The following is a 19,361-nucleotide window of genomic DNA, read 5'->3' on the forward strand; positions in this document are numbered from 1 at the left end:
GATGATATCTTGGTATACTCAAAGAATGTTGTAGATCATGAAGATCATGTGCGGTATATTACCACTTCATCAGGAGAGATTCTCTTGGTGGGAGACATCGACTTGGCCTACGTCAGCACACAGGATCAGGTCGCTGACATCTTCACAAAGGCCTTGGGAGCAAAGAAGCTCCGCTGATTTAGATATTCTTGGAGGTTATGAGCTAGAGTTGAGCTTGAGGGGGAGTGTTGAGATGTCAAGCTCAACATGAGTTGACACTCACAAGGCGCCTGCATGACCGTTCAACATTTACATCACTGGTGGTGGGTTTGGTAGCTGGCACCAACATATCTTCGCCAGAGATTCTACAACTGGACTACACCAACTAGTCCACATCTATACACTCCTCTTAGCGTGTTCACATTATGGACTGCTTGTGTATAATCTATTATGTGTGTTAGTCACTTTATCTTCTTTGTAGACCTCTTTTGTTGTGTGAAGAAGAAGAAGAATTTTCAGCCTCTCACCTTGTGTTCTCTTCTAGGGTTTGTGTGAGTGTGTGTGAGCTTGCAAGAGCTCAAGCTCTCTTCCCCCCTACATCTTTTCACATGTCTTAGTATCAAGTAGAATATTTAACTTCACTATATTTACAAAAGAGAAAATTATATATATATATATCACTTCATCTTTGAAAATCCTAGAGGTGATGATACTATACAAACATAGTTCATCTAAAAAGAATCGGATGGTGCAGAGCATGGCGTGATGCCTTAAAAAGAACCCATCCTAGAGAGAGAGACTTCACTCTCGCCCTGCATTTTTGGCGTGTCGCACTACCATGGCCGCTCATGAAGGAGAAGAAGAAGCTGCTGCCATTACCGCCGCCACTGCCACCAAGAAGCTCAACCCCTTCCTTGTGAGAAAGTTGGCACTATAGAGAGAAGAGGGGGGGAAGAAGAAGCGGCCATGTCGTTCTGGTGGTGTGTGATGCCCCTCTTTGCTGGTTACTTCATCATGTGCCACTACCACCAACCAAGGGCGTGTGCTGGTGCAGCATGAGTCTTATGGGGAAATCTGGGGCTAGCGCCAGGTCGCAGCTTGCAAGCAGGGAGAAGGTGGGGAAGGGCATCAGCTCATCTTCTCAAAGTAAGGCACAAGAATAATAAAGTACCCTACGGTCTGACTTCACTCTCGCCCTGCATTTTTGGCGTGTCGCACTACCATGGCCGCTCATGAAGGAGAAGAAGAAGCTGTTGCCATTACCGCCGCCACTGCCGCCAAGAAGCTCAACCCCTTCCTTGTGAGAAAGTTGGCACTATAGAGAGAAGAGGGGGGGAAGAAGAAGCGGCCATGTCGTTCTGGTGGTGTGTGATGCCCCTCTTTGCTGGTTACTTCATCATGTGCCACTACCACCAACCAAGGGCGTGTGCTGGTGCAGCATGAGTCTTATGGGGAAATCTGGGGCTAGCGCCAGGTCGCAGCTTGCAAGCAGGGAGAAGGTGGGGAAGGGCATCGGCTCATCTTCTCAAAGTAAGGCACAAGAATAATAAAGTACCCTACGGTCTAAAAAGTTTAATTCCAACAATTATCACTTAACTAGGATAAAGAAGGGTTGATTCTAAGAAGAGAGAGGGAAAAAGCCTTTCGATCAAGGCATAGCATCCATTTATCACTTCAAACAATCATAAACATTAGAAAAACATAAAATCAATAAAGAAAATTACAAGAATCTCTACTTACATAATTTCTTGGAGCTTTCCTTTGGCTTGATGGTTTGAGGGTTCAACTCTTGTTTGTAACAAGAGTGGCCACCAAGAGGAAAATGTCAAAAACTAGTGAATTATTAATAAACTCACAGTTCTTGGCTTGGGAGGAGTAGAGTAACAGTGCATAAACACTATTATTTTTTAACAAATGGGGAGGCTTCTATTTATAGGAAAAATTGAGCTCCTAACCAAACAACTGATTTTAGAATTTTCCAAATCAATTTGGTCAATTTTTGACCATTTTTGAGCTAACTTTTTGGAACTAGACTTAAATAAGGAGAGAGGAGAGATGAAATATCTCAATTTTTGAAGATATAAAACTCAATTGCACATGTGAAGTAGGTGCCTCATTCATGAGGGGAATTCCCCCATACTGAGGTGTCAAAAATGTATCATTTCACCTAAATATCTCTCTTTTTTTAACTATTAACCTTGTCCTTAGTCAACTCTTCATCTTATGTGAGTATTTACTCATTTTTGGGGGATTTTCCTTTTATTCTTCTATTTATCTCCTCCCTACATTTGGATGAATCTTATTGGTCCATAGGAACCTTAATTTAAAATTTTAAAAAAATCTTCACCCCCAGGATAATGCCTCTTGAACAGATTATACTTAATTTCTAATGCACCTTCTGAAAATCTTTTTGAACTTCTGTTTCAGGGGAACTTATTTTAATAAGAAGAGATATTTTTCTATCCAAAAATATTCAAAATCTGAATATTCTCTCTCTAGAATATTTTCTCTCTCTAGGCCAAAACAAGATCTTTTATATTTCTGAAGAGGGAATTGGTTACAGGGGAAGATGCTGGACATCTTGAGAGGCTGGGGAGGAATATTACATGCTTCATCATGCACAAGAGCTTCCTTGAAGTGTTTGATCTTTTTCATTCCCAAGTTCAAATTATGCCAAATGTATCAAGGGTGAGATTAAATGCCAAATGCCTCAAGGGTGAGATTATGCCATTTGGAGGCGGACCACAATGGTCTCATACACAGAGACGAGGTCGAGCGACAAGCTCGTGCCCTCATGCAAGGAGACACCTCTTCACAGCTTAAACATGCCACCTCGCTCTGGCGGAAGGCCACCCAAAAATCTATCAAGGCTGGCGGTTGTTCCAACCTCCAATGGAAGAAACTCGTCAATGATATGGCCCAACCTCCTATTCCTTAAATTTAGTCCTTTATTTAAATTAAATAAAAACTTTTCCTCTCCTTTCCTTGGAGGTCGGTTGCTTTGATTGTAAGGCATCGTTTCTATCTATATGGATATATGTTTAACCTTTTGTTTTGTTTTTGTTTTCGGAGCCGAGGTCAACTTGGCACAGCTATATAGATATTTGTTCAATCAAAGCCACATAAAGCACCAACTTTGATGTACGTGGGTATGGGGACAATAGCCACACTAGGTAGAAAAGGGCTACTAAGAAGACAGCTCGGAGCTTTTTAATTCAACCTAAAAACAAATGAACCATTCATTTCTCGTTTTTATGTGCTCTAATTAACTCATTGATATGTTTTCTTTCTCTTCCTTGATACGTGCACTAAACTCGTTGATATGTTTTCATTCTCTTCCTTGTGTTATCGGCATTCTCTATATTCATGTACCACACTTTCTACCAATTGATGTACAACTAGACTCGAATTGTGCATTTGAGAACCCTTAAGTTAATGTGCGTAACCTTAGTACAAGTAGACTCAAAATGGGCAGCTATGTCATTAATTGAGCATTAGTAAGCTTCTAGAGTCCAAATATCTTGCAAAGCCCATGCCTACAAGACTCTCTTAATTCAATCCCATGGTCTTTTTAACAAACAAATTTCGCTACTATAGCTTCTATAGGAAAACAATGAGAAAATCTCTACAAATTTGCATTGTGAATAAAAATTTACTATGTAGAAGCCAAGGTGCATACCACTAAAGTTTGGTTCGAGGACCAAAAGATGGTACAATAAAGTGAAACAAATCAAATATACCTATGTGGCCTTCATTGAAAATCGAGTTGGTGCAAGACCTAAGGTCAAAGTATGGACAAAGCAGGGAGTTGTTTTGGAAGATCAATCACCTAAAGGCTGTACTAGTAAGGTTCTGATGGAAGCATGCATTCAACTAGGGTTTCAGATTTCATGGGAAAATTCATCTTTTGTATTTGAAGATGAGAGATGGGATATGATCTGTAATATGCTAAATGGAGTTGAGGGTAAACTTGTTATTTGAGGTGTAAGTGTTTTTTTGGTATATTTAATACATATTTATATTGGTCCCATAAAAAAATCCAACACACTTTCTTGTTACTCTTGGTTATTGCATGATCATACCTACCTTAGAAGAAATGCATGCCATGTTTCTTCATCTAACCTAGAGCTTTATTGAATATGTATGAATATATATATTATATGCAAGCGAAAGCACACAAAGCAAGCAGTGGCCACGTGTAGACCATCCAGAGTCCCAATTCAATCTCTCAGCTCAGTGCAACGCTGTTGTACTTAAAGGAAAACCTTGAAAAGATATCTTCCTTGTTTTATGTCAGCTTAGTTTTGCTTGTGTAGTATAGATAGACTCGATGATCTCAGAATGCAAAGGGGAGGTTTCCATGGAGAATAATGGAGCCTGACATTGAAGCCCTAGTACATGATGATGCCCTTGGAAATGAAGCTGAGGACCCCAAGCCATATGGCTTGCAGCAAGTCTACGACAGTCGGCTTCCTAATGCCGTGGTGCTACGTATGTTAGTCAAAAGACCCAAGGCGTGTTAAAAGAGCAGGTCACATGTGCCTGGCAGCCACATCCCTCTTTGTTTGCATACATCTAGAGCTCCCATTGCCTATTAATCAGCCTTTAGCTGGTCAAAGAGGAGGAGGGTTGTTTTCAGAGCTATAGTGAAAAGATATAGGACATCAAACCTTTGATCTCATACGGAGATCGGTCCAGAAGACTGATCAATGCTGTTCACAGAGATGGTCACAGACCTCTAATGATGTGATTACCCCCATTAGCTTAATACAACGGACCCCATACACCTAATCTATCATCTCTCAATCTCTGCATAGCTTTAACCATGGTTTGGTTTTCGTCCTTTACCAGACTGCCTCAACATCCTTATATCACTAAAGCATATGCAAACATGCAGTCTGCATAGGGTGCCCTTGCAACTTTTCGAGAGCGTCTAGAAATGAAATGCAGATGGGAGCTTCTAGAAACACAGCACGGGCAATGTGCCTGGCTCACTGCCAGCACTAAGGATCAACTCATCTCTGGCCAACAAACCAGACCACAGTCCCCTGTTTTATAATATTATGCAAGGATTAAAAAAGGTTGCACTACAAGAGGCAGGGCCATTATCCATGCTTTTTTTGATGCCTTATAAACTAAGCTCAAAATCCCCTAAACGTCGAAATACCTGTCGAAAAAAAGTCGAAATAAGTGCCGAAATAAGCGTCGAAATAAGAGTCGAAATAAGTAATTTTACCACGCATTTTTTGACGGTGTTTTCGATGCCTATCTCGACTGATATTTCGACGGTTATTTCGACTGCGATTTCGACGCGTATTTCGACACTTATTTCAACTTCATTTAGACGCTATTTTCGATGGATGCAGGAAACTTTCAACGCTGTTTTCGACGGATGTAGGAAACTTTCGACGCTATTTACGAATGCAGGAAACTTTTGCCGTGTGCAGGTATTAAAATTTTTTTGGCATAATGGTGCATCGAGCTGCAGTCTTGTAGCTAGATGCACCATTATGCCAAATTTATAGAGTACGGTCAAAGTCAATTGTACTCTGATGTGAAGAACGAAGCAAATTTGTTGAAAAAGTTAGAGAGAGTGCCATAACGTTTTTGACATTACAAAGTAGGTACACAATTCACACAAGTGCAAACAATGGCCAAATTATATTGCAAGATGTGCATTTTACATATCAAGCTTTGACGAGATAAGCCAAAATTGAAATTTACATATCAAGCTCTAACGAGATAAGCCAAAATTTGCATCATGCAATCTATACAAGCTCAAACAAAGATGTGAGCTGACCAAAATGTGTATGTACAAGGGGAAAGACATGGGCAAGGCCACTCTATGCGGAGCCCTCACTCAGGATCAGCAATTGGTCCTTGCAAAAACCATACAAGATGCTTTTTTTGGTATACCAAAACAATGATCTAACATGACAAGGCAAAGCAAGTATACAAATCATAAGGTTAAGGCTTGCCGCACACTTACCATATCTACAATGCGCTCCCAATTGAGGTAGGCGCCTTCTCGCTCAAGCTTCTCCAAAAGAAAGTATGTGTTATGGCGGGCGAGCAATGTCCTCCTCTTCTCCCGTTGCCTGTCGAGACCAACCACTTGATTCTAAAAGTACTAAAACAACAAGATAAGCGTTGATACTTACAATGTAGACATAACATCAAATGAAACATATAAGATAAATGTTGATTCTTACAAAGTAGACATGGAATGCGTCCCAACCGCCGCTTCCAAGGTGAGAGCTTCCTATGCTCTCCATTCGAGCTTTGGCCGCATCCTCTTGTTGCTTGTAGCATTGGGGATTTCGAGCATGCTTTTGCCTCTCCTCATTCCAGGGCCTCGGTGCTCAAGTACCAAGGCATCTCACCCTCTGCCTTCACTCTCCCAGTCACATCTCCCCGCCAATGTTTCATGATGTTCACCATGTGGTCCTTTATTCACCTTATGGAGACGACATCACTACCGCCGGCCAGCTTGTACTCATCCTTGATTTGATTTATGACTCTATCTTTCTTGTCTTTATCCAACTTTAGCCATGAAGTCATTTGCAAAGACAATGTGGCAAAGCTCGTGGATACCGCTCTTCGTCTCTTGCCCGACATTATCCAAAACCACATTGCCATTGACAATTGTGTAAAACTTTTCTCCATCGGCGGCGTGGGTGTGGGCTGTGTGTCGAAATGTTGCGATGATCGCGAGCATGGAGTGCTTCTGGCACTAGATGGGGAAGGATGCTCACGTGGGGGCGTAGACCCATCTGTGCCCCCACTTGGACAAGAACCGCCTCCACCTCCACTACTTGAGCATTGTGCTCTGCGAGTGGACAAGCGACCTGAGGGAGGGGTTCTAGCGGCTCTTTGTGGGGTTTCTACAGGTGAACTAGGGTTAGAACTTAGCAGTGGTGGTGCTTGATGGTGCAGAGCCGAAGTGCCCACCCCTCTCCCAAAATATTGTTGTGCCATCCCTCTTTGCTCGAGCGTGGCTTGTGCTAAAAAACCCATGAACTGGTTAGGTGACATGGCATATGGAGAGAAGGATGGAGAGTAAGCCGGTGTCTCATCTGGAGTGCGAGACATGTTTCTACACACACATAACAAAGCCCACATAGACACTTTAATAAGAGCATACACATGAATTATCCCTCAACATTCATTATGCATAAAGCTTATGCATAAGGCTTTATGCATAAAGTATTATGCATACGCATGAGGCCTTATGCATAAAGCAATGCTTGAGCCTTATGCATAAAGTATTATGCATACGCATGAGGCCTTATGCATAAAACAATGCTTGAGGCTTATGCATAAAGCATGAATGAGCATTATGCATAATGCTTATGCGCAAATCTACAAAACAAATCCCTAGCACCCAAGGGTGCAATAATAATAGAGGAAAGAGAGGAAAGATCATGTGATGGTTGAGCATACACCACTAGCACCTATTGAACAACAACAAGATAAGCGTTGATACTTACAAAGTAGACATAACATAAAATGAAACATACAAGATAAATGTTGATACTTACAAAGTAGACATGGAATGTGCCCCAACCGCCGCTTCCAAAGTGAGAGCTTCCTACGCTCTCCATTCGGGCTTTGGCTGCATCCTCTTGTTGCTTGTAGCGTTGGGGATTTCGAGCATGCTTTTGCCTCTCCTCATTCCAATCCTTGGTGCTCATGTACCAAGGCTTCTCACCCCCCTTGCCTTCACTCTCCTAGTCACATCTCCCTGCCAATGTTTCATGACGTCCACCATGTGGTCCTTTATCCACCTTCTTATGGGGACGACATCACTATCGCCGACCGGAGTATGTGGTCTATTCTTAATTTCTTAAGCCTAAGACAAATTCTATCATGGGTTAGTTGATCTGTTTGTTTTGGTGGATTTTATTGTATGTTTTTCAACTTTTATTTGGACTCATTAGGTTCTGCCTAGATCACTTGTATCTAGGGGTTTTTTAATGAGTGCTACACACATGTGTTTCACTTGCTTACTTTGGAGTTTTGTTTGAACGACACCACGTTCATATACTCCGGATTAATGAGTTGGCCACCAATTTTAATGCTTCTTTTGGCATGATTAATGACCATTAGATGGCATGCATTGATTTTTATGATCAACTACTCTATCTTTCTTGTCTTTATCTAACTTTGGCCACCATAAAGTCATAAAGTCATTTGCAAAGACAATGTGGCAAAGCTCGCGGATGCAGCTCTTCATCTCCTGCTGCCCGACATTATCCAAAACCACATTGGCATTGACAATTGTGTAAAAATTTTCTCCATTGGCGGGTGTGGGCTGTGTGTTGAAATGTCGCGATGATCGTGAGCATGGAGTGCTTCTGGCGCTAGATGGGGAAGAACGCTCACGTGGGGGCATAGACCCATCCATGCCCCCACTTGGATAACAACCGCCTCCACCTCCACTACTCGAGCATTGTGCTCTGCGAGTGGACGAGCGACCTGAGGGAGGGGTTCTAGCAGCTCTTTGTGGGGTTTCTACAGGTGAACTAGGGTTAGCGGTGGTGGTGTCCGATGGTGCGGCTGAAGTGCCTGCCCCTCTCCCAAAATATTATTGTGCCATCACTCTTTACTCGGGCGTGGCTTCTGCTAAAAAACCCATGAACTCGTCAGGCGACATGGCATATGGAGAGAAGGATGGAGAGTAAGCCGGTGCCTCATCTAGAGTGCGAGACATGTTTCTACACACACATAAAAAAGCCCACATGGACACTTTAATAAGAGCATACACATGAATTATCCCCTCAACATTCATTATGCATAAAGCATTATGCATAAAGCTATGCATGAGGCTTATGCATAAAGCATTATGTATAAGGCCTTATGCATAAAGCTTATACATGAGGCCTTATCCATAAAGCTATGCATGAGGCTTATGCATAAAGCATTATGCATAAAGCCTGAATGAGCATTATGCATAATGCTTATGCGCAAATCTACAAAACAAATCCCCAGCATCCAAGGGTGCAATAATAATAGAGGAAAGAGAAGAAAGATCATGTGATGGTTGAGCATACACCACTAACACCTATTGAACTCCCCCTAGATCATGTGATGGTTGAGCATACACCACTAGCACCTATTGAACAACAAGAAGAAAAAGAAGAAGACATACTAGTTGAGGAAGTAGGTGAGGCTCACACGGGATTAGGATCGGATGAAGGTGTACTCATTGAGCAAATACATCTTGAACGAGAAACAGACAATAGAGATAATCCAGAAGAAGAAGAGATTCAAGCTGAGTATGATCATGATGCATCGACAACTCTCATGCAAGAGCTAGAAGAGGATGGCGACATGGATGAATTATCTTCTACTACTAATTGACAACTGGTTCCACCGATTGACAACAATGATGGATTATTTCTAGAAATAGATTTATTTGGAGCCATGGATCTCGCTGAGGATGAGCAAGTTGATGATGAATTTTAATTTCATTGTAAAATAGAGCACTTTCTTAATTGCACCTTAGTGATGAGGAGGAGGAACTAGCATTTTTTTCCTTCAAAGACCATGATGGAAGTTATACCCTCCTCTCTCCCTCGGCTCCCCCCTCTCTCTCTCTCTCTTTCTCTCTCTCTTTCTCTCTCTTTCTCTCTGATCATCTCTCTCTCTCTCTCTCTCTCTCTCTCTCTCTCTCTCATAGACACATATGCTTTTGCAAAGAAGTAGAAAGAGAAGGCTAAAACACACCCTAGGATGGGAACTAGCAAATATTATATATAAATTTAAATTTTTTTAAAAAGAAAAATTTCGACTGTTATTTCGACGCTTATTCCGACGACTTTTTCCACGCATATTTCGACAGTTATTTCGACGCATTTTTCCACACACATTTCGACACCTATTTCGACGCACATATCGACGACACGACTAGGCGTGGAAACTAAGCGTCGAAAAACAATGATTCTCTTGTAGTGTTGTGCGTCTTCATACACCTGTGAGTGAATACCGGCAGGGTATACTTCAAGCCATGGATGATAGGTAAATTGATTTTCCTTGCACTCTGGACACGAAGGGCATCATGGACACCTTTCATACATTGTGTGTGTGAACCATAAGATAACCTCATAAAAATCACGTGATCCACACATAGGTACACACAACTTGCTTACCAAAAAGATTGGTGCATCTCTCTCTCTCTCTCTCTCTCTCTCTCTCTCTCTCTCTCTCTCTCTTTATAAGAGGATTAGGGTTTAAGAAACTACATGGCCTTCTTCTTCTCATCAAAATTGATGTTGAGTACAAGGCGCCAACCCAAAGGAAAGATGGGGCAAAATTTACCTTAGCTATAGCTAGTGAGAGAGAGAAACTACATGGCCTTCTTCTTCTCATCAAAATTGGTGTTGAGTACAAGACTCCAACCCAAAGGAAAGATGGGGCAAAATTTACCTTATAGGGGTTGTCGGTGCCGGTGTTGGCTATAGCTAGTGAGAGAGAGAGAGGAGGCAGAGGAAGAGGAGGCATGGGGAGAGATAGGTAGGCATAGTTTTCATGCTGGTGACTTGTTGCAAGCGAGTCTCCAGATGAATAGTTGGCCCCCTTCCCCCGATACCAAAATGAGAATATGTAGTTTCCATGGCCAAAGATACAGTTGGCAAGCCGTTGCTTGGATGGAACAAAGTATATCCTCAGTCCCCCTCCACACCCACACCCAAAAATAAAGGTACTAGTAGGTTCCCCCACGGTTGCGTTAAGCCGGTCTCTAGATGAACAGTTGGCCCCCCCTTCCCCCGATACCAAAAGGAGAATATGTACTTTCCATGGCCAAAGATACGGTTGGCAAGCCATTCCTTGGATGGAACAGAGTATATCCTCAATCCCCCTCCACACCCACACCCAAAAATAAAGGTACTAGTAGGTTCCCCTCATGGTTGCATTATGGAGTGAGATGCATGCTAGAGCCCCACACATAGGCTTCTTCCAAGAGAGAAAACCATCATCAGTCACACTGTGCATGTGCCATGTGTACGGAGATGCTCTCCAATGTGGAGTTCCAACCACAGTGTGTTAGGAAGCCGCCCACGGCCGGGTGGGTGAGTACTTGGAGGTGGGGTGGGCTTTGCAAGATATTTGGACTCTAGAAGCTTACTAATGCTCAATTAATGACATAGCTGCCCATTTTGAGTCTACTTGTACTAAGGTTACGCACATTAACTTAAGGGTTCTCAAATGCACAATTTGAGTCTAGTTGTACATCAATTGGTAGAAAGTGTGGTACATGAATATAGAGAACGCCGATAACACAAGGAAGAGAATGAAAACATATCAACGAGTTTAGTGCACGTATCAAGGAAGAGAAAGAAAACATATCAATGAGTTAATTAGAGCACATAAAAACGAGAAATGAACGGTTCATTTGTTTTGAGGTTGAATTAAAAAGCTCCGAGCTGTCTTCTTAGTAGCCCTTTTCTACCTAGTGTGGCTATTGTCCCCACACCCACGTACATCGAAGTTGGTGCTTTATGTGGCTTTGATTGAACAAATATCTATATAGCTGTGCCAAGTTGATCTCGGCTCCGAAAACAAAAACAAAAACAAAAACAAAACAAAAGGTTAAACATATATCCATATAGATAGAAACGATGCCTTAAAATCAAAGCAACCGACCTCCAAGGAAAGGAGAGGAAAAGTTTTTATTTAATTTAAATAAAGGAGTAAATTTAAGGAATAGGAGGTTGGGCCATATCATTGACGAGTTTCTTCCATTGGAGGTTGGAAGAACCGCCAGCCTTGATAGATTTTTGGGCGGCCTTCCGCCAGAGCGAGGTGGCGTGTTTAAGCTGTGAAGAGGTGTCTCCTTGCATGAGGGCACGAGCTTGTCGCTCGACCTCGTCTCTGTGTATGAGACCATTGTGGTCCGCCTCCAAATGTAACCCCACATTCCAGGCGTCCACAAAACACCTATTGTTGAGCATTTGGTCTGCAAAGTAGGGCCACCCAAGCATGGGCACCCCGGCGGAGATGCTCTCCAATGTGGAGTTCCAGCCACCACAGTGTGTTAGGAAGCCGCCCACGGCCGGGTGGGTGAGTACTTGGAGCTGGGGTGCCCATTCCACGAAGCATGCACGCCCTTGCACTCTTTCCAAGTAGCCTTTGGGGAAGAGGGATGTGTCGCCGTACATGAGGTCCGGTCGGATCACCCAAAGCATAGGTGATTGGCTAGCTTCCAAGCCCAAGGCCAGGTGTTCAAACTGTTGGGCGGACATGACAGCAATGCTCCCAAACGAGACATACAGAACTGATGACCGTTTAGCCATTTTAGGCAATTGTGGTCTTCTGGCCACAGGGCAGCCGTTCCATACGAGGCTAGCCGCCCGTCTCCACCCTCTTCGAAATACGACAGTGGTAGCAGAGGTCCCACTGTGTATACGGGATTGTTCTCCTCTCTCAAGGCTTCCATTGAACCTTGCTCAAGCTCTTCAAACGTGTTGATTGCAATCCACGTGCTCTCCTTTAGCCTTTGATACGGCTCCAGAAAGGCGTTGAACATGAAGTCTTGCGTATCGTAGGACTGCAAATACGTGTTTAGCTCCGTCACCTTCAGCGGTGGCACTCCTCGCACCCATGTTATTCGCTCAGGCTCTGTAAACGCAGTGGCACAACTTATTAGAAGAGAAATATAGCTTGTTTCCATAATCCTCATTAGAGTATGATTATCTTAATCACTAGCCACTACTAAGCGTAGAAATCAAGGATGGATGTCATCGTGAAGCCCAATCCCGTCCATTAGCTTATATGTGCAGCCTCTCCATTAGTTCAGCAGTTAAAGCCCAGCCCCATATTTCATTAGCTAATTATACCATTAAATCCAATTCAATCGACTAAATTAATAATTAAAAGCAAGTGCTTCATCTTCTCCGCTATGCAATACATAGTAATTGATTAGGAGAAGGTTAACCCACTTAATCATAAATTTTGCTTTAAATTACTCAGTGATGAAGGCTCACCCTTAGGAGATCGATGCCCTTGATTAACAGCCATGACGGATGCAATGGTACCAGCTGAAGCAGTCCAAAAAGCAAGCCTTCTGAGGCCAAATCTGGTGGCCACATCTTGTGTGAAGTAGAGGTAAAGGTCCGAAATCATGCAGGTGACAGGGGTGTCCTCGGATTGCAGTAGACCTTCCACCAGCTCTTCGAAAACCGGCTTCAAGCTATAGAAAGACTTGGCCAGCTCAACGAGGGTGTCTTGCCCACTGGTGCTCCCGTTCTCTCTCTTGTCCCTTATCTCTGCAAAGCGTATGTCAAGGCCCTGCTCTTCAAAACGGGGCTGCAAATTATTCTTCAGAAGTGCATGATTATGCTGTGTGTTAACAAATGTGATTATGAAGCCTTCTAAAGCAAGCTTTATAGATAAGTGCATCATGGGTCCTATGTGGCCTTGTGCAGGGAATGGGATGACAAGTGCATGTGGTTTAATGAGCTGGCTAGGAAGGCCCATACTGTTTGTTGACACGAGAAAAGGTTTGATTAGCTGCCTAACTGCGATCAGCTTAGTGAAGTGAAGTGAGACCCTAATTAAACAAGCTGGACGTGATGGGCTCTATATAAGGTGTCGAGAGCCTTAATGTGCAACCTCTGCGAGGATCTTGAGCTGAGAGAGAGAGAGAGAGAGAGAGAGAGAGAGATGTTATGCTGTGCGCTCTGCACTTGCCACTGATGATGATAATGAGTGTGAGGAAGATGGTCACCATTTTTATACATAAACATCAAGCGAGAAGATGTTCTCTGTTTTTGGTATAAAATAATAATAATATGGCATCTTTTGAAAATTTTACCGTTGACCGGAATAGAATATTTCACCTTAAAATTTGAAAAGGCTCTCACACACAAACCCCTTTAGTTGACTTGGCAACTTACCTTAGAATCTGCATCAGTGTCGTCACCTTAGACCTCATGAAGACGTCCCCCCTTACGCTAGCGCACGTGGCTTAATGGGCCTTGAGAGAATAGCCCAGTGCACATGCCGCATGCCAATCATATACCGCATAGTAAGGGCGTCACATGCCCCACATGCCCCATGCCCTCTTTTTTTTTTTAGCATTTTGGTCATTACATACTTGCGAAATGCACGTCAAAAATTACACTAAAATTCAAAAAAAAAAAAAACTTGCTACATTTCATCAAACCCATCAATCAAGGGTCCCTGCCAAAAATCAAGCCTCGCCGAGTGCTAAAACTTGACCTCCGCGGAAGCTGAGGTTGCAAGTTCAATGCTCGCCCCTCCCTCCCCGCCAGTCCATGAGGGGGGTGATTAAAGAAATGAACCCCCACCCCAAAAAAATGGGGGGGGGGGGCGGGGGGGAACTTATTCTTCATGACAGTTTGAGCACCAATTTTTTTATAAACATTCTTCATGATAGTTTGAGCACTAATTTTTTTCTCGCATGTGACAATACTATTATAACATAGTGAACAAGTGTGACCACAAGTGACATACCACATTTGAAGAAGCATCCATCCACATGCATCCACGTACTATTGAAAACGCAAAGGTAACGTTAAGTAAACTATACCACACCTAATATGATTGTTGGTGGTTGAAGTTTTTGGCTCTATTTTAAAATCAACATACATATTTTAAAACCATCTGTAACATGCTATTCATGTCCCTTGAAAAAAAGACCCCTTTTTGGAAAAACCATGTCTTGCGTACAATCATATCTGAAAAGTACACTAAATTTCTATGTTTTCGGATTTCCTAAATTTGAGCTAAAAGTCAAAATGTCCTTAAAAATACACTTTATAAATTTAAAAATGTGTACACTAAAAAGTGATTTGCTAAATTTGATCTAAAAGTGAAAATGTCCTTAAAAATACACTTTATAAATTTAAAATACACTAAAAAACTATTTATTAAAGTGTACAAAATAATCCCAAAATCAAATTTCAAGTTTTATAACAGACGCTTACAAAGAATTCATCAACTTTTTTGTAATAATTTATTTTTAACTCCTCTATATTGTTTTTTAAAAAAAGACACACTTCTTAATTTAGTCAAAGATAATGAAGTGATGTAAAATTTCTCCACACTAAAATTTTAATTTATTATTTTACTTTTATTTTAAACTTACATTAATTAAATTAAAAATAGTATATATCTTATTTTAACTTGTGATAATATTTTATCATAAATTTATAAGTTTTTTATATGATAAAAATATTAAAGGATGATATATAGATAATGGCTATTGATTGCAAATATGGTTAATACATTTAAACATTTCAAGTTCAATAAAAAATACATAATGGGTATCAAATTTGTTATTGATTTTGAATATAGAACTAGATATTGAGAAAAATACATCTAGATATTAATTTTGAATATGAAACTAGATACTAAGAAAATACATCCAGGTATTAATTTTGAATATGAAACTAGATATTGAGATGTTGAAAGATTTTTTGAAAAATATACAGGTGAGATTTTAATACCATAAATCCATCTATGTCTTTATTGTATTATAAATAAGTATATAGCTTTTTTAGAAAAAAAAGTCCAAAACAAGTAAAAGATTTTGTCTTGTTTTAGAAAATGGACACCAGGTATCTACATTGTGTTTGAAAATACATCATTTGGATGCTAAGTATCCAAATTGAGTTGAAAACATGCAAAACTAGTCTAAAACAAACAAAGGGCTTCTAAAACAAATAAAAGTTGCACGTTCTAGAAAATGCATGCCAACTTGAAAACCTTGTGTGTGTTTACAACACGAATTGCGTTAAAAACAAGTAGAGAGCTTTCAAAACAAGTTAAAGCTACCTATTTTGGAAAATGAATACAAAGCTCAAAAGCCTTGCATGTTTTCAACACATGTGAAAAAAACACAAGCCTTTCAACTTGGTATTTATTTTTTAAAACAAACAATGATATTCTACTTGTTCTTTGATACAAAAAATTTATATTCTACTTGCCTTTTGATTTTTTTCTAAAAAGCGCTACCAAAGTTTGAGTTTTCTTGAAATACAATAAGTTGAGCTATAATACACAATTTTTAAATATTTTGGCACCAACATAACATTTAGATTATAGGCATGTCTTTTGAATGTAATCTAAATGTTGCCTTGGTGCCAATTTCTTTTTTTTTGAGTACATAGCTCAAGCTATTGTATTTTTAAAAAATCTTAATTTTTTGTAGCCCCTTTTTAAAGAAAACCCAAAACAAGTCAAATATCTTTGCTTGTTTCAAAAAATGATACCAAGTTGAAAGTCTTTTATGTTTTTACCATAGTTTGTGTTAAAACACAACACAAGTCTTTTGACTTGGTATGAATTCATGTTGACAACACACAAGTCTTTAAACTTGATATCCATATTCTAAAACATGCAAATTTACTTGTTTTGGAAGCTCCCTATCCCATTTAAGAAAAATTGATACCAAGTATCTAATTTCAACGCAATGTGTGTTTTCAACATAATGTAGATACTTGGTATCCATTTTTCAAAACAAGCAACAAGGAGCTTTATTTGTTTTGGTGCTCTTTGTTCATTTTAGAAAATAGGTACCAAGTATCTAGATTTGTGTGTTTTCAACACAATTTGGATACTTAGTATCCAAATTTTATGTTTTCAACACAATCTAGATACTTGTTTGGTATCGATTTTACAAGTGCACCTTGACAGAGCTCGGCGAGAGAAAGCAAGATGCCTTGCAGCATCCTATAAAGTGATTTGTGGGGATGTAGATAATCTTCAGAATATCATTCCAAAGAAAGATTACAGTCTTGTTATTACTGACATCCCATATGGTTTTAATATGAGTGGTTCTATAAATGATGAGAGAGAATATACCTATCAAGAAACTCAAAAGATGTTGTAGAATTTTCAAGTGTGGTAACTACATCAAATATGTGGAGATTTGTGATCTTTCAGAGGCTCCACTAGCCAAGCTCCATCAGCTAATTGCAGCTCTAAGAAAAGAAGCACATGGTCTAGAGTATCTTGTTTAGTATGATTTCAAGAAATTATGTTTTTAGTTTCTTTTCATTATTTTTCAAACACTTTAGATTTATGTTTTACTAATTTGATTGTAGGGTCAAAACAAATATAGATCATACTCGCGGTTTTCATTTCAAAAGTTCCTTTGAAATGCTCATGGTTGGCTATTGTGATGACATTAAGCAAAGACGTTTTAAAGCACATGTCAATGAGTCTAGATGCTCCAATGTGCTTTCTTTTCCTGAAGTAACTAGGAAAATAAGGCATGTGATTGAGTCCAAAGCCTTGGTGAATCCCTACTAGAAGCCTCAGCACTTGATTAATCGTTCGATTGACCTATTTTCTATGCCAGATGATTGGATACTTGAATTGTTGTCTAGAACTAGTATACACTTATTCTTGCTTTAAAAAATCATGTTTAAGTATATACTTTCTTATTATTGATAGTGTGTTAGTTCTTATATTCATTTTTTCAAAACTACAGATACAACTGTGACATGTGCAATTAAGAGAAAGAGAAACTGTGTTGCAACAATTAAAAAGGATGAGATCCAAGTAGACTTTATTCCTATGCATGTAAATGGTGCTATGGAACTACCAAATAAAGATCAAGAGGTGGGAGAAGTCTCCATTGATGCGAAGTTTCATTCAGCATCAAAAGAATCTATGCCTCCCCTCGCTGATGAGCCTAGGGAATTAGCATCTCTACTAGAAAATGAAAATTTTACTTTGATGCTCCCTGGTCCCCAAGGAGAAGAAAATAATGATCAATCCAATGAAGAAGCAGAGGAAGAACCAGATCAAGTGCTAGATGTTTAGATTTTGACTCTATTACTTTATATAATCTAGTTTATCATCACTCTACTACTTTACATACTTTAGTTTATTGCTCTGCGAAACCTTCAACAAGTTTTATCTCATCTTTTTAGAGAGAACTTTTATTTCATATTATTTGTATTGGCTTTGCTATTTGGGTCTAGAAATAGATCCAAGCATGATTTGTAGGGTTTTTCATAATTTATAGAGCTTATGATGTTATCTATTCTAATCTTTTTTTTTATCACTTGTCAAGTAATGTGTATATTTGTGTATAGTGGTAAAATTTGTTCCAAGAAAGTTCATTTAAAAAAGTCTTTCATTTATGAAATTTATAAAATAATTTTTAATTAAAAATTTTTGGTTTTTCTTTAAGTTGTGGGGACTTCTTCTATCCTGTTTAAAAATTCAAGTTGTTTTTATGTCAAACATTATCAGCTTATAATGTAGTTTTTTAATGTACACATGGAATTCTAGATGTGCTTTCAAAAAAAGTGTGTTTTTAAGCTGTTTTTGAAGTTTGCGAGGGACACATTTTCCCTTTCCACCTTCGAGCGCCTTCTCAAAATGAGCCTTCCTATAAGATTTCAAGGCATCTGTGATACCTACTCCAGAGTACATTGTGGATATCTCATGCATGTCGGCTCTACAGTAGGTGAGCCCACCTCCAACTTCCCATACCATTGTAGCATGTACTCGGTCAATTGGAACCAGTACACATGATGATGGATCCACACGAAGAACGGTTTGTCAGATGGCAGAATCCGGGCATCCCTCATAGCAAACTTGCCCCCACTAGCCAATATGTCAAGGAGTCCACATTTCCTGTATTGTGAATAAGCATTATGTTTCTACCTACATAATTAAAAAACATTGATGTGTCTAGAGAGTTAGAGATCTTACTCTCCATTTGAAATATGTGCTCGAGCAATCTCTACTAGCTTGGGAGTAGTGAATTCGCTAGCCTTTTCACCCTAGCCCTGGTATGAGATCACTTTTTTAAAAACTCTTTTCCACAGTCAGGGTTGGTAATTTGTGTCAGCTCATATCCTCTTTTAGGAAATAGTGCCTTTGTCTCCTTGAGGGTATCTCTGCAGTTATTGTCAAACATTTCTACATTCAGCTGATATTCTATACTCCCTCGCTCAGCCAAGCCATTGATCTTATCTTGGTACGTGGCATCAAACTCTGACTGCAATGTGTTTATGTTTAAGAAACATATTTTGAAATCAAAGCATAGCTTTATTGTGGTTTGAGAAAGAGGCATGCACACACCTTGAAAACTAATTGTGACGACAGGAGTGCCATGGGAAGCTTCAACCACTTGGATCTGTTAGGTCCCTAATGAGGAAGTTCTTTCTGGGCCCATGCACGATCAATGTCATCAAACTTTGACAACCATGATTGTGGATCAGTAAGAACCCACACGCTGCATCCATAAATATATTATGTGTCGTCGTGTTCATCACATGAATGGTAGTGACCCTGGAAATTTTGCATGCATATAAAACAAGGATAAATGATGACATATACAATGTTTGTTCATTTGATACACATAAAAACAATGTACAATCCACTTACTTGTTGAT

The 19,361-nt window shown here is 40.1% G+C and overlaps 1 pseudogene across 1 annotated transcript; it reads right to left on the bottom strand.

Moving 5' to 3' along the window:
* Positions 1-11,351: 11,351 nt before the first annotated feature.
* LOC147617200 (UDP-glycosyltransferase 85A8-like) lies at positions 11,352-13,668 on the bottom strand (annotated as a pseudogene). Its single transcript, XR_015262398.1, has 2 exons — positions 12,966-13,668; positions 11,352-12,600 (listed from the first exon to the last, which is right to left on the bottom strand). The product of XR_015262398.1 is annotated as a UDP-glycosyltransferase 85A8-like (transcript).
* Positions 13,669-19,361: the final 5,693 nt, after the last annotated feature.

The sequence above is a fragment of the Cibotium barometz genome, chromosome 37 (assembly GCF_041138505.1).
Source record: "Cibotium barometz isolate CiBa-2024 chromosome 37, ASM4113850v1, whole genome shotgun sequence".
Taxonomy (NCBI): Eukaryota; Viridiplantae; Streptophyta; class Polypodiopsida; order Cyatheales; family Cibotiaceae; genus Cibotium; species Cibotium barometz.